This window comes from Antechinus flavipes, chromosome 1 (assembly GCF_016432865.1).
Source record: "Antechinus flavipes isolate AdamAnt ecotype Samford, QLD, Australia chromosome 1, AdamAnt_v2, whole genome shotgun sequence".
NCBI classification, from domain to species: domain Eukaryota; kingdom Metazoa; phylum Chordata; class Mammalia; order Dasyuromorphia; family Dasyuridae; genus Antechinus; species Antechinus flavipes.
This window is the reverse complement of record NC_067398.1, coordinates 709,057,396-709,066,592: the sequence shown is the minus strand read 5'-3', so window position 1 is coordinate 709,066,592 and position 9,197 is coordinate 709,057,396. Positions and strand designations below refer to the sequence as shown.

Here is a 9,197-nt window from a genome sequence, read left to right as displayed (position 1 = left end):
CCTAGTCCAGCTCTTATTTTATAGGTAAGAAACCTGGCTACAGGAAGGACAAAAGCTTTGCCCAAGGTCATGCAGCCCTTCAATGAATGCATGGTTATTAAATTCTTAGCTAGGGAATAAAACCTACAGTAGCATCTGTCCATACTTAAAGAACAGTGTCCCCCTAGTGCCTGGTTTACTCAAAATACACAATCTAGTATGCTGATCATATTACTTAATGGCTGAAACAATGCTTCTTGGATCTTCTTTCTAATCAATCATAGTCCTGGTTTTGAGCACTCCAGGAGAGGCAATATGAAGAAGTGGAAAGTATGTGCATCTGGGTTCAGTTGCTTCCTTTGACATTAACTAACTGTGTGCTGGTGGATAAGTTACTTCACCTTTTTTAGCCCTCAGTTTTCTTCCTCTAAAAAATGGGAATAATGGTATACTTTAGAACTTAATTTGTGGGGCTCAAATGAAGTAAGACATATAAAGTGTTTTGGGAATTGTAAAGTACTGGATAGAAGATTAAGATGAAAAAGAGGCTCCTGTCGGCCAGCAGCAAGCTCCCTGGCTTTGAAGACAGAAGGGCCAGGTTCTAGATCTGGCTCTATGACTAATATTCCTTTGGACTTCCCTCTCAGAGTCTCGGTTTCTTCTGTTGTAAAACATTCAACATTCACCCTCCCAAAACCTTGTGTTCCAAAATCTTTTCTTCCTCCCACCTCCTTCCCTAGATGACAAGTAATCCAATATATGTTAAACATGTGCAATTCTTCTATCCATATTTCCACAATTATCATGCTGTGCAAGAAAAATCAGATCAAAAAGGGAAAAAATGAGAAAGAAAACAAAATGCAAGCAAACAATAACCAAAAAAAGTGAACATGCTACATTGTGATCCACACTCAGTTCCCAAAGTCCTATTTCTGGGTGCAGATGGCTCTTTCTATTACAAAATCATTAGAACTGACTTGAATCATTTTCTTGTTGAAAAGAGCCACACCCATCAGAATTGATCAATGTATAATCTTGTGTACAACATTTTCATGGTTCTACTCACTTCACTCAGCATCAGTTCATGCCAGTCTCTCCAGGTCTTTCTGAAATCATCCCCTGCTCATTTCTTATAGAACAATAATATTCCATAATATTCATATACCATAACTTATTCAGCCATCTCCAAATGATGGGCATCTGCTCAGTTTCGAGTTCCTTGACAGAGAATCAAATATTTGTAGTGTGGTTTTCAAACCTGACAAATTGCCAGCTATTCTTAGGAGATGGATTCTATTTAGTCAACAAGAATTTATTACTTACCACCTACGATATTAATTATCTACAACTTGCAGAGATGGAAGCCGCTTAGTCATTCTACAAACATTTGAAAGTGACTGTGCAGAGATAAGAGCTATTCATTTGGCAGATATTTATTATGTGCCTTCTCCATGTCAGGAACTGGGCCTGGCTTTGGTGATACACAGGCAAATAACAAAGAAGTCTCTGACCTCCAAGGATCTCTAACTTATGGGAGGAAAACCCTTAAGGGAGACAAAGAGAGGTAAAGAGAAGGTCATCAGAGAAAGGTAGGCTGCCACCAGCAAGAGCAGTCGGGAGATGCTATTGGTGTGAGAACAGCTGTGCTAGGATTGACTTGTAAAAAGGGAATTTCTTTTTCCAACCTGGAAACATCTGGTGACCTTTTATTCACTTGGACGGGAGAATGAAAGTAAAAAAGGGGGGGAGGAGGGCTTTTCCACAGTCAGAAAGACAGTCACAGTCTTTCCACAGAAAGCCCACAGGAGGGCTTTTCCACAGAAGGAAACTGAACTCCCAGGCTGGTTGTGGGCTAGTTTTGCTCAGTCACTGGACAGCTCAGGAGCAGAACTGAGCTTCTCAAGGTTCCTTTTAGTCCCATTTCATAGACATAGAACAGGGAATGTGAGAGCTGTGAGGGAACTTAGAACAAGGAATGTCAGAAGTGGAAGGGACTTTAGAAGAGGGGATATCTAAGTTGAGAGGAGCCTGAGAACAGGGAATCAGAGCTGGGAGTGACTTCAGAACAGAAAATGCACATATTTTTGAAGAATTGTACCATTCCTTGCCTCATTTTCCTATGTCCAAATCTGATCTCAGACACTGAACAAATCACTTAATTCTGTTTGCTTCAGTTTCCTCATCTGTAAAGTGAGCTGCAAAAGGAAATGGCAAACCACTCTTTGTCAAGAAAACTCCCAATGGGGTCATAAAGTAACAGACACCACAACAACAATGAACAACGTATTTTATCTTATGCCTTTAAAAACATAATTCTGATTATGGAATATTATTGTTCTGTAAGAAATGACCAGCGGGATGATTTCAGAAAGGCCTGGAGGGACTTGTATGAACTGATGCTGAGTAAAATGAGCAAGAATGGGAGATCATTATATAACAGTACTATATGATGATCAATTCTAATGGACGTGGCCCTCTTCAACAATGAGATGAACCAAATCAGTTCCAATAGAGCAGTAATGTACTGAACCGGCTATACCCAGGGAAAGAATTCTGGGAGATGACTATGAACCACTACATAGAATTCCCAATCCCTCTATTTTGTCCACTGCATTTTTTATTTCCTTCACAGACTAATTGTACACTATTTCAAAATTCAATTCTTTTTGTACAACAAATGTATAGACATGTATATTGTATTTAACTTATACTTTAATATATTTAACATGTATTGGTCAACCTGCCATCTGGGGGAAGGGATGAGGGGAAGGAGGAGAAAAATTGGAACAAAAGGTTTTGCAACTGTCAATGCTGAAAAATTACCCATGCGTATATCTTGTAAATAAAAAGCTATAATAAAAAGTTTAAAAAAACCCATAATTCTGAGACTTCCCAAGATTGCTCAAGGAGTCCATCTCACATATATACAAAAAGGTTAAGAACCTCTGCATTGAATGATTTTTAGGCTCTCTTCCAACTCTAAATTCCATGAGAATAGAGATCCTTGCCCTGCTGATCTCCTCAGCCTGCTTTCATTATCAAAAAATAATGGAAACTTCTTGGAAATATCAAGGGTGCTTATACAGTCCCAAAGGGTTATTTTCATTATTGAGGGTTAGTGTTGTTATACAGCCATTATTTTCGAATGAGACCAATAAAATCACTGGGGATGTCTTTTTTGTTTGTTTTGAGGGAGATTGAAGTTTATTGAAGAAACGTGAATGCGTAGTAGCACAATCATTCTTTTTTCAAATTACATTTTGAAATTGGAAAGAAATTTAGTTGCTTTTCCATATCCCTGTCTTTTGGCTATTTTATTTTCAACTGGTTGGTTGCAGATTGTATATAAATCTTGCTGCATTTTATCTTTAAGCCGTACTAGGAGGTGTATTCTTTTGGAGCTTTTTTCCTTGTTTAGATCATATTTAGACTTTCAAGGTGGTTTAGTGTGGCTCATGACAATGGTTGGATATGTTGCTTTTCTGTTCTTTAAATCTGGGCATACTTTTTCCAACAATGAGATGATTAAGGCCAATGATCTTGTGATGAAGAGAGCCAACCACACCCAGAGAGAGGCCTGTAGGAACTGAGTGTGGATCACAATATAGCATCCTCTTTCTTTTTGTTGTTTGCTTGCATTTTGTTTTCTTTCTCATTTTATTTTCCTTTTGGATCTGACTTTTTCTTGTGCAGCAAGATTACCCTATAAATATGCATACATATATTGGATTAAAAAAAAACAAAGGGATGAAAATAAAACGAACTAAACATTAAAAAAAATTGGCCATAACAATGCTTTGACCTGCCCCTCCCTGGTTGTGATGGTAACAGTTGCGATCATCTAAAAGCATAACAAGCATCAGAAATGGCCCGACAGATCACATGGCCTACAGAACTCAAGAGGAAGCTTGCTCTTTGAACACAATTAATGTTTGCACAGGTTATGGTGGATCTGCACTGAAGCATTTTTTCATTAGGTTGTGATGATCAAAGGCACCAACAGTCCATTCTCCTGCAGCTGGTTCAGCTTGAGCCCCCAGATCCCTAGCATCTCGCCATCACTTCTCAGTTCTGTTCCATGGAAGAGGACCAAGGCTTTTAAAGTCCATTTTAAAAGAAAAAACATAGATGGCATTGCTGCTCTCCTGCTGGCATTGTTCAGAATCTTAGAACATTGGCTGAATTTGGTAAATTTTAGTGGCAGAAGCCTTAGGAGGCCTGAGTTTTTGTTTTCCAATTTTATTTCCATCAACCACCAGTTCAAAGCACCACGTACTCTTTGCCCAATTAGCTTATCTTGTTTCTTGCTGTTGGACAGTAAATCTTTGTCTAAAAAATAAAAGTTCTGGAACTAATTTGGGGGGATATTTTTTATTATAGCTTTTCATATACAAAACATATGCATGTATAAAATTTCAACATTGATCCTTGCAAAACTTTCTGTTCCAACTTTTCCCCTCCTTCCCTCTACTCCCTCCCCTAGATGGCAGGTAGTCCCATACATGTTAAATATGTTAAAGCATATGTTAAATGCAATATATGTATACATATTTATACAGTTATCTTGTTTCACAAGAAAGATTGGATTTAGAAAGAAAATAAAAAATAACCTGAAAAGGAAAACAAAAATGCAAGCGAACAAAACAGAAAGCATGGAAATGTTATGTTGTGGTCCACACTCATTTCCCAGAGTTCTTTCTCTGGATGTAGCTGGTGCTTTTCATTACAGATCAATTGGAACTGATTTGGATCCTCTCATTGTTGAAGAGAGCCACGTCCATCAGAATTGATCATCATACTCGAACTGATTTTTTTAATCAAAGGTACAGATTAACTGGTGATGTCTTGTGTGTGAGTTGCATTTAAGTGAGGCAGATCTGCACAGGGTCATCAACCTCACTTTTTCTTCCTGTCTTCACAGTCCAGAGGCAGGACAAAAGTCTGGATGACTGGCAACGTTCTGGGATGTAGTGGATGGATGATCTTGTCAGCTTCCATGTCTGCCAAACTCTACGTGCACCACAGAACCTGCTTCATCTGCTTTTGTAGCCATTGGAACAAATTGTTCTCATCTGCCCATTCTGCCCTGGGGAAGTTCATATACTTAGTGCTAACTCACAGTTAAGACTTTAAACCTAGTTAAAACACTGTTAAAATGGTAAGGGAAAGATACTACTTGTAAAATAGTACAGAAATTAATGGGTTGGAACCACCATGGTGAGACAAAGGTCACCCACTGGCCAGCCATCGGTGCAAGAGTCTCTGTATTTTTAATTAGAGTCATCCTCAAACAGCCAGCATCACACACTGATAGGCCTGTCTTCGAAATCTTTCCGCATGGCGGTACTTGTCAGTGAATAGACTTTGCTGTCAGAGCCTTTGAGAATCTCCCCCTTCTCCACATTTCCTCTTCTCTCCCAGGGTCAACCATTGCTATATCCTGATGAGTCAGGCAGGAATATTTAGTGTGTTTATAACCAAGGGAAAGAAAACCTGTTCCCTGACATATGACTGGAAACTCCTTAAGAGGAGGACTTTTTGCCTTTATTTACATCTCCAACACTCAGCACAGTGCCTGTCACATAGTAGGTAGTTAAATGCATTTTAACTTGAGTTGACATTGATATGACTCAGGAAAAAACTGGAGAAATAGAAATTGAATTTGATGACGATAAGTTTTCAATTGTTGTTGATTTAGGGGAGGGATGCATGTTGTTTGATTGATGATAAAGGATAATGAATATGGTACAAGATTTGGACTTAGTGACATCTGGGTTCAAATTTCATCTCAGACACTGTAGGACCCAGAACCAGTCATTTGACTGCTTCAACCATCAGTTTCTTTATCTGTAAAACTGGGTGGAGGAGACTCCATGGCTTCTAGTAGACATTCCCTACTCCAAGTGGGGATTGCAGTAGGCAGGGAAATGGCTGTGCCCAAAGACTCCCATTGACCGATCCTTCCTTGTTGTCCTGGAAAACCACTAAGGGGAGAGGAGCGAGAGATTAGGAAGAAAAGGATTACGATCTCTTCCTTGTCTGCATTTTAACTGCAAGCTGGTTTGTTCTCAATTTATTATTTTTAAGTGGGTGTGTCTACGCCCATACCTCTGGGCCTGACAACAAATGAGACAGAGACAATCCCAGATACCCCAAGTCCTAACCTGCCTGGCTGCAAAACTGCCTGGGAAAAAAAGGTTTGACAAGGTGAGCTTCAGGTAAAGGCTTCTTGGGGAATTCTTCACTCCCAGATCATAGACTCCTAGAATCTTGGAAGTGAGGGGGCTGTTGCTGTGGAAAGCCGGTCAACCATTTTGAAGCCGGTGAAACTTCTAGTTCTTCCACTGATCTCCTGCATGTAAATTTTTATCTCTGGGTCTCAGTTTCCCCATCTGTCAAATGAAGAGCCTAGATATGCTCGGAAACCTCTTCCAGCTTTGGATCTGATTAGAGGCTTCCTCCACACTTTAAAAATTCTCTGATGCTACTCACTTTCCCCTTCCATCTCTGTATCTTTTATCAGAGGATGGAAATCAGCATCAGAGAATTTTTGAAGTTGAAAGAGATTTTGGAAGATCATAACAACATGAGATCATAGATAGGGAACTGAAAGAGATTTCATCTAGTCCAAAATCCTTCTCACTCCACAGATGAAAAAACAGGCCTATGGAAGCCAGAAGATGTCCCTGGGGTCACATGAGTGTTAAAACATCACCTCTCCTCCATCCCAAATCAGAAAAAAAAATCCTTCTACACCTTTCTCAACAAATGGTCGTTCAGTTTTTGATTGAAAACTTGGAGGGAAGGGAGCCGGCACTACCTGCTAAGGCACCTACTATGTGTCAAACCCTGTGCTAGAATTATTTGCCTCAATTGCTACCTAACTTTTATTACTGAATGGGTTCAACCTTAGTTAGACTGAGACCTGTTGAAGACTTTAGCTTAAAAAGGCCAAGATCTCTTTTTTCATCCAGAGCCATCTCCAGTCATATTGGTCTATATCTTGCCCCTGGACCCAGATGGTTCTAGAGGGGAAAGTGAGGCAGGTGACCTTGCACAACCCTCCCTCACTTAAATCCAATTCACACACATGTCATGACATCACTTCATTGATGTCTTGGTTCTCTTTGAGAACGAGGACAAACATCAACAATTGGAGATGCAAAACGAAATGGGCCCTGTCCTCAGGGAGCTTAGATTCTCTTGTACCCTTCCTTTGGGTGAAAATGAATTTCATTGTGATATATTGATGTGACTGTAGGAGACAGCATGAGCCTTGGATTTTGGGAAGTTTGTCCCTTAAAGGAATCTAGTGAGATAGTAGATAAAGGGCCAGATGGGGAATCAGGAAGTCCTGAGTTTGAATCCTGCTTCAGTTACTTGCTAGCTGGAAAGTCAATGAAGTTATCTAGCCTTTATTTTCCTTATCTGTAAAATGGGGATAATAGCACCCACCTCCCCAGGTTGCTGTTTTGTAGAACAAGATTTTGGTCATAAATATGTTTTGTAGAAGATATTATTTGTAAACAAGATTTTATTTGTAAGGCACTTAGCAAATCTTCAAGGGTGATAGCTATATCAGGCCTAAATGTGCCCTCAAGAAGTTTCTGCCTTTTAGGACCAAAGGAGACAAAACTAATCCCTCACTCATGACAAGAGAGATCTCATGCCATGGGTTGAAAGTTTTCTAAGTTAAACATTCTCAATTTCTTCAATTTTGAATCAATGTGGCTTTGGTTTTGTGGGAAGACCATCAAACAGTCAGTCAATTAATATTGATTAAATACCTACTATGTGCCAGGCACTGGGCTAAGCACTGTGGATGCAAAGAAAATCAAGAGACAGTTCCTGCTCTCACATTCTAATGGAGGGACAATAAGCAAACAGCTATGGACAAGCTATAGATGGGATAAATTGGAGATAAATAGCAGTGGGAGAGCACTGAGATTGAGGAGGGCTGGGAAGGATTTGGGGGCAGAAAGTGGGACTTGAAGGAAGCAAGGGAAGGTAGGAGGCAGAGATGAAGAGGGGAGAGAGAGCCTGACAGGGGACACAGCTGGTAGAAATGTAGGAGTTCAGAAATGACGTGCTGTGTGCTTGGAATAGCCAGGATCCAAGCATGCATGCTAGGAAGTCAGGTGTGAGAAGACTGAAAGGCTGTGAAAGGCTGAGTTAGGAAGGGCTTTGAATGTCAAACAACATTTTGTATTTGCTCCCGAAGGCCCTAGGGAGCCATTGAAGCTTATTGAGAAGGGGAATGGACATGGTCAGACCTGAGCTGTAGGAAGATCATGTTATTGCTGAGGGGAGGATGAACTGGTGTGGGTAGAGTCATGAGTTAAGCAGACCCCAAAGCAGCTATTGCATTAGTTCAAGGCTTAAGTGACAAAGGTCTGTAACAGGGCCAGAGGGGAAAAGAGTGGGGGGGGGGGAGAGTAGCAGATTTGAGAGACACACAAAGCTGAAAATGATAGGGCTTAACAGAGTGGCTGGGGGTGCCATAGTGCACAGAGCATGGAGCTCTGGAGGCAGGAAGCCTCATCTCCTAAGTTCAAATAGAGTTGTGTGACCCAGGACAAGCTACTTCACCCTGCCTGCCTCAGTTTCCTTATCTGTAAAATAAACTGGAGAAGGAACTGGCCAACCACACCAGTTATCTCTGCCAAGAATACCCCAAATGGGGTCAGGAATGGAGTCATACGTGATTGAAACAAAACAAAGCCAAGTTCTTTTTGTCCTGGATGAGGAAATGGGCACATTAAGGGAAATCTGACTTGTACAAGGTCACCTAATGAGTTGGTGCCTGAGTCAGGCTAGGACCCAGGTCCCCAGATCATCATTCTCCTATATTAGCTTCCTTTTCTGACCTGTAGAGACCCACAAATGCTGAACTCATTTTGCAGAAATACAATGTATTGCAGAATACAATGTAACCTCCCGAAAGGCTGAAACTGTGTCAATTTTGTCTTTGTATTTGTTCAGGGGTCTGGCTAGCACAAGGTCTGGCTCATAGTAGCGGCTTAGTGTCTGCTTAGTGAAATTGATTGATTGAAATTGATTGATTGAAAAGAAAATTTTGTCCTATGGTCAATTTCAACACCCTTAAGAGTCTCCCCTGCTTCTAAGACGAGTGAGTTTCATGTACGGTTGGTAACCTCTCCTCACACATTTAGCCAATCATAAATCATCTACGTCTCATCGGGATGCTGTAAGAGCTC

The 9,197-nt window shown here is 40.6% G+C and overlaps 1 long non-coding RNA gene across 1 annotated transcript; it reads left to right on the top strand.

The window, feature by feature from the left end:
* Positions 1–4,919: 4,919 nt before the first annotated feature.
* Positions 4,920–7,616, top strand: LOC127543745 (uncharacterized). The gene is made up of 3 exons (XR_007949297.1): positions 4,920–5,137; positions 6,067–6,186; positions 6,630–7,616. It is a non-coding gene; the product is annotated as an uncharacterized LOC127543745 (long non-coding RNA).
* The last annotated feature ends 1,581 nt before the right edge of the window (positions 7,617–9,197 follow it).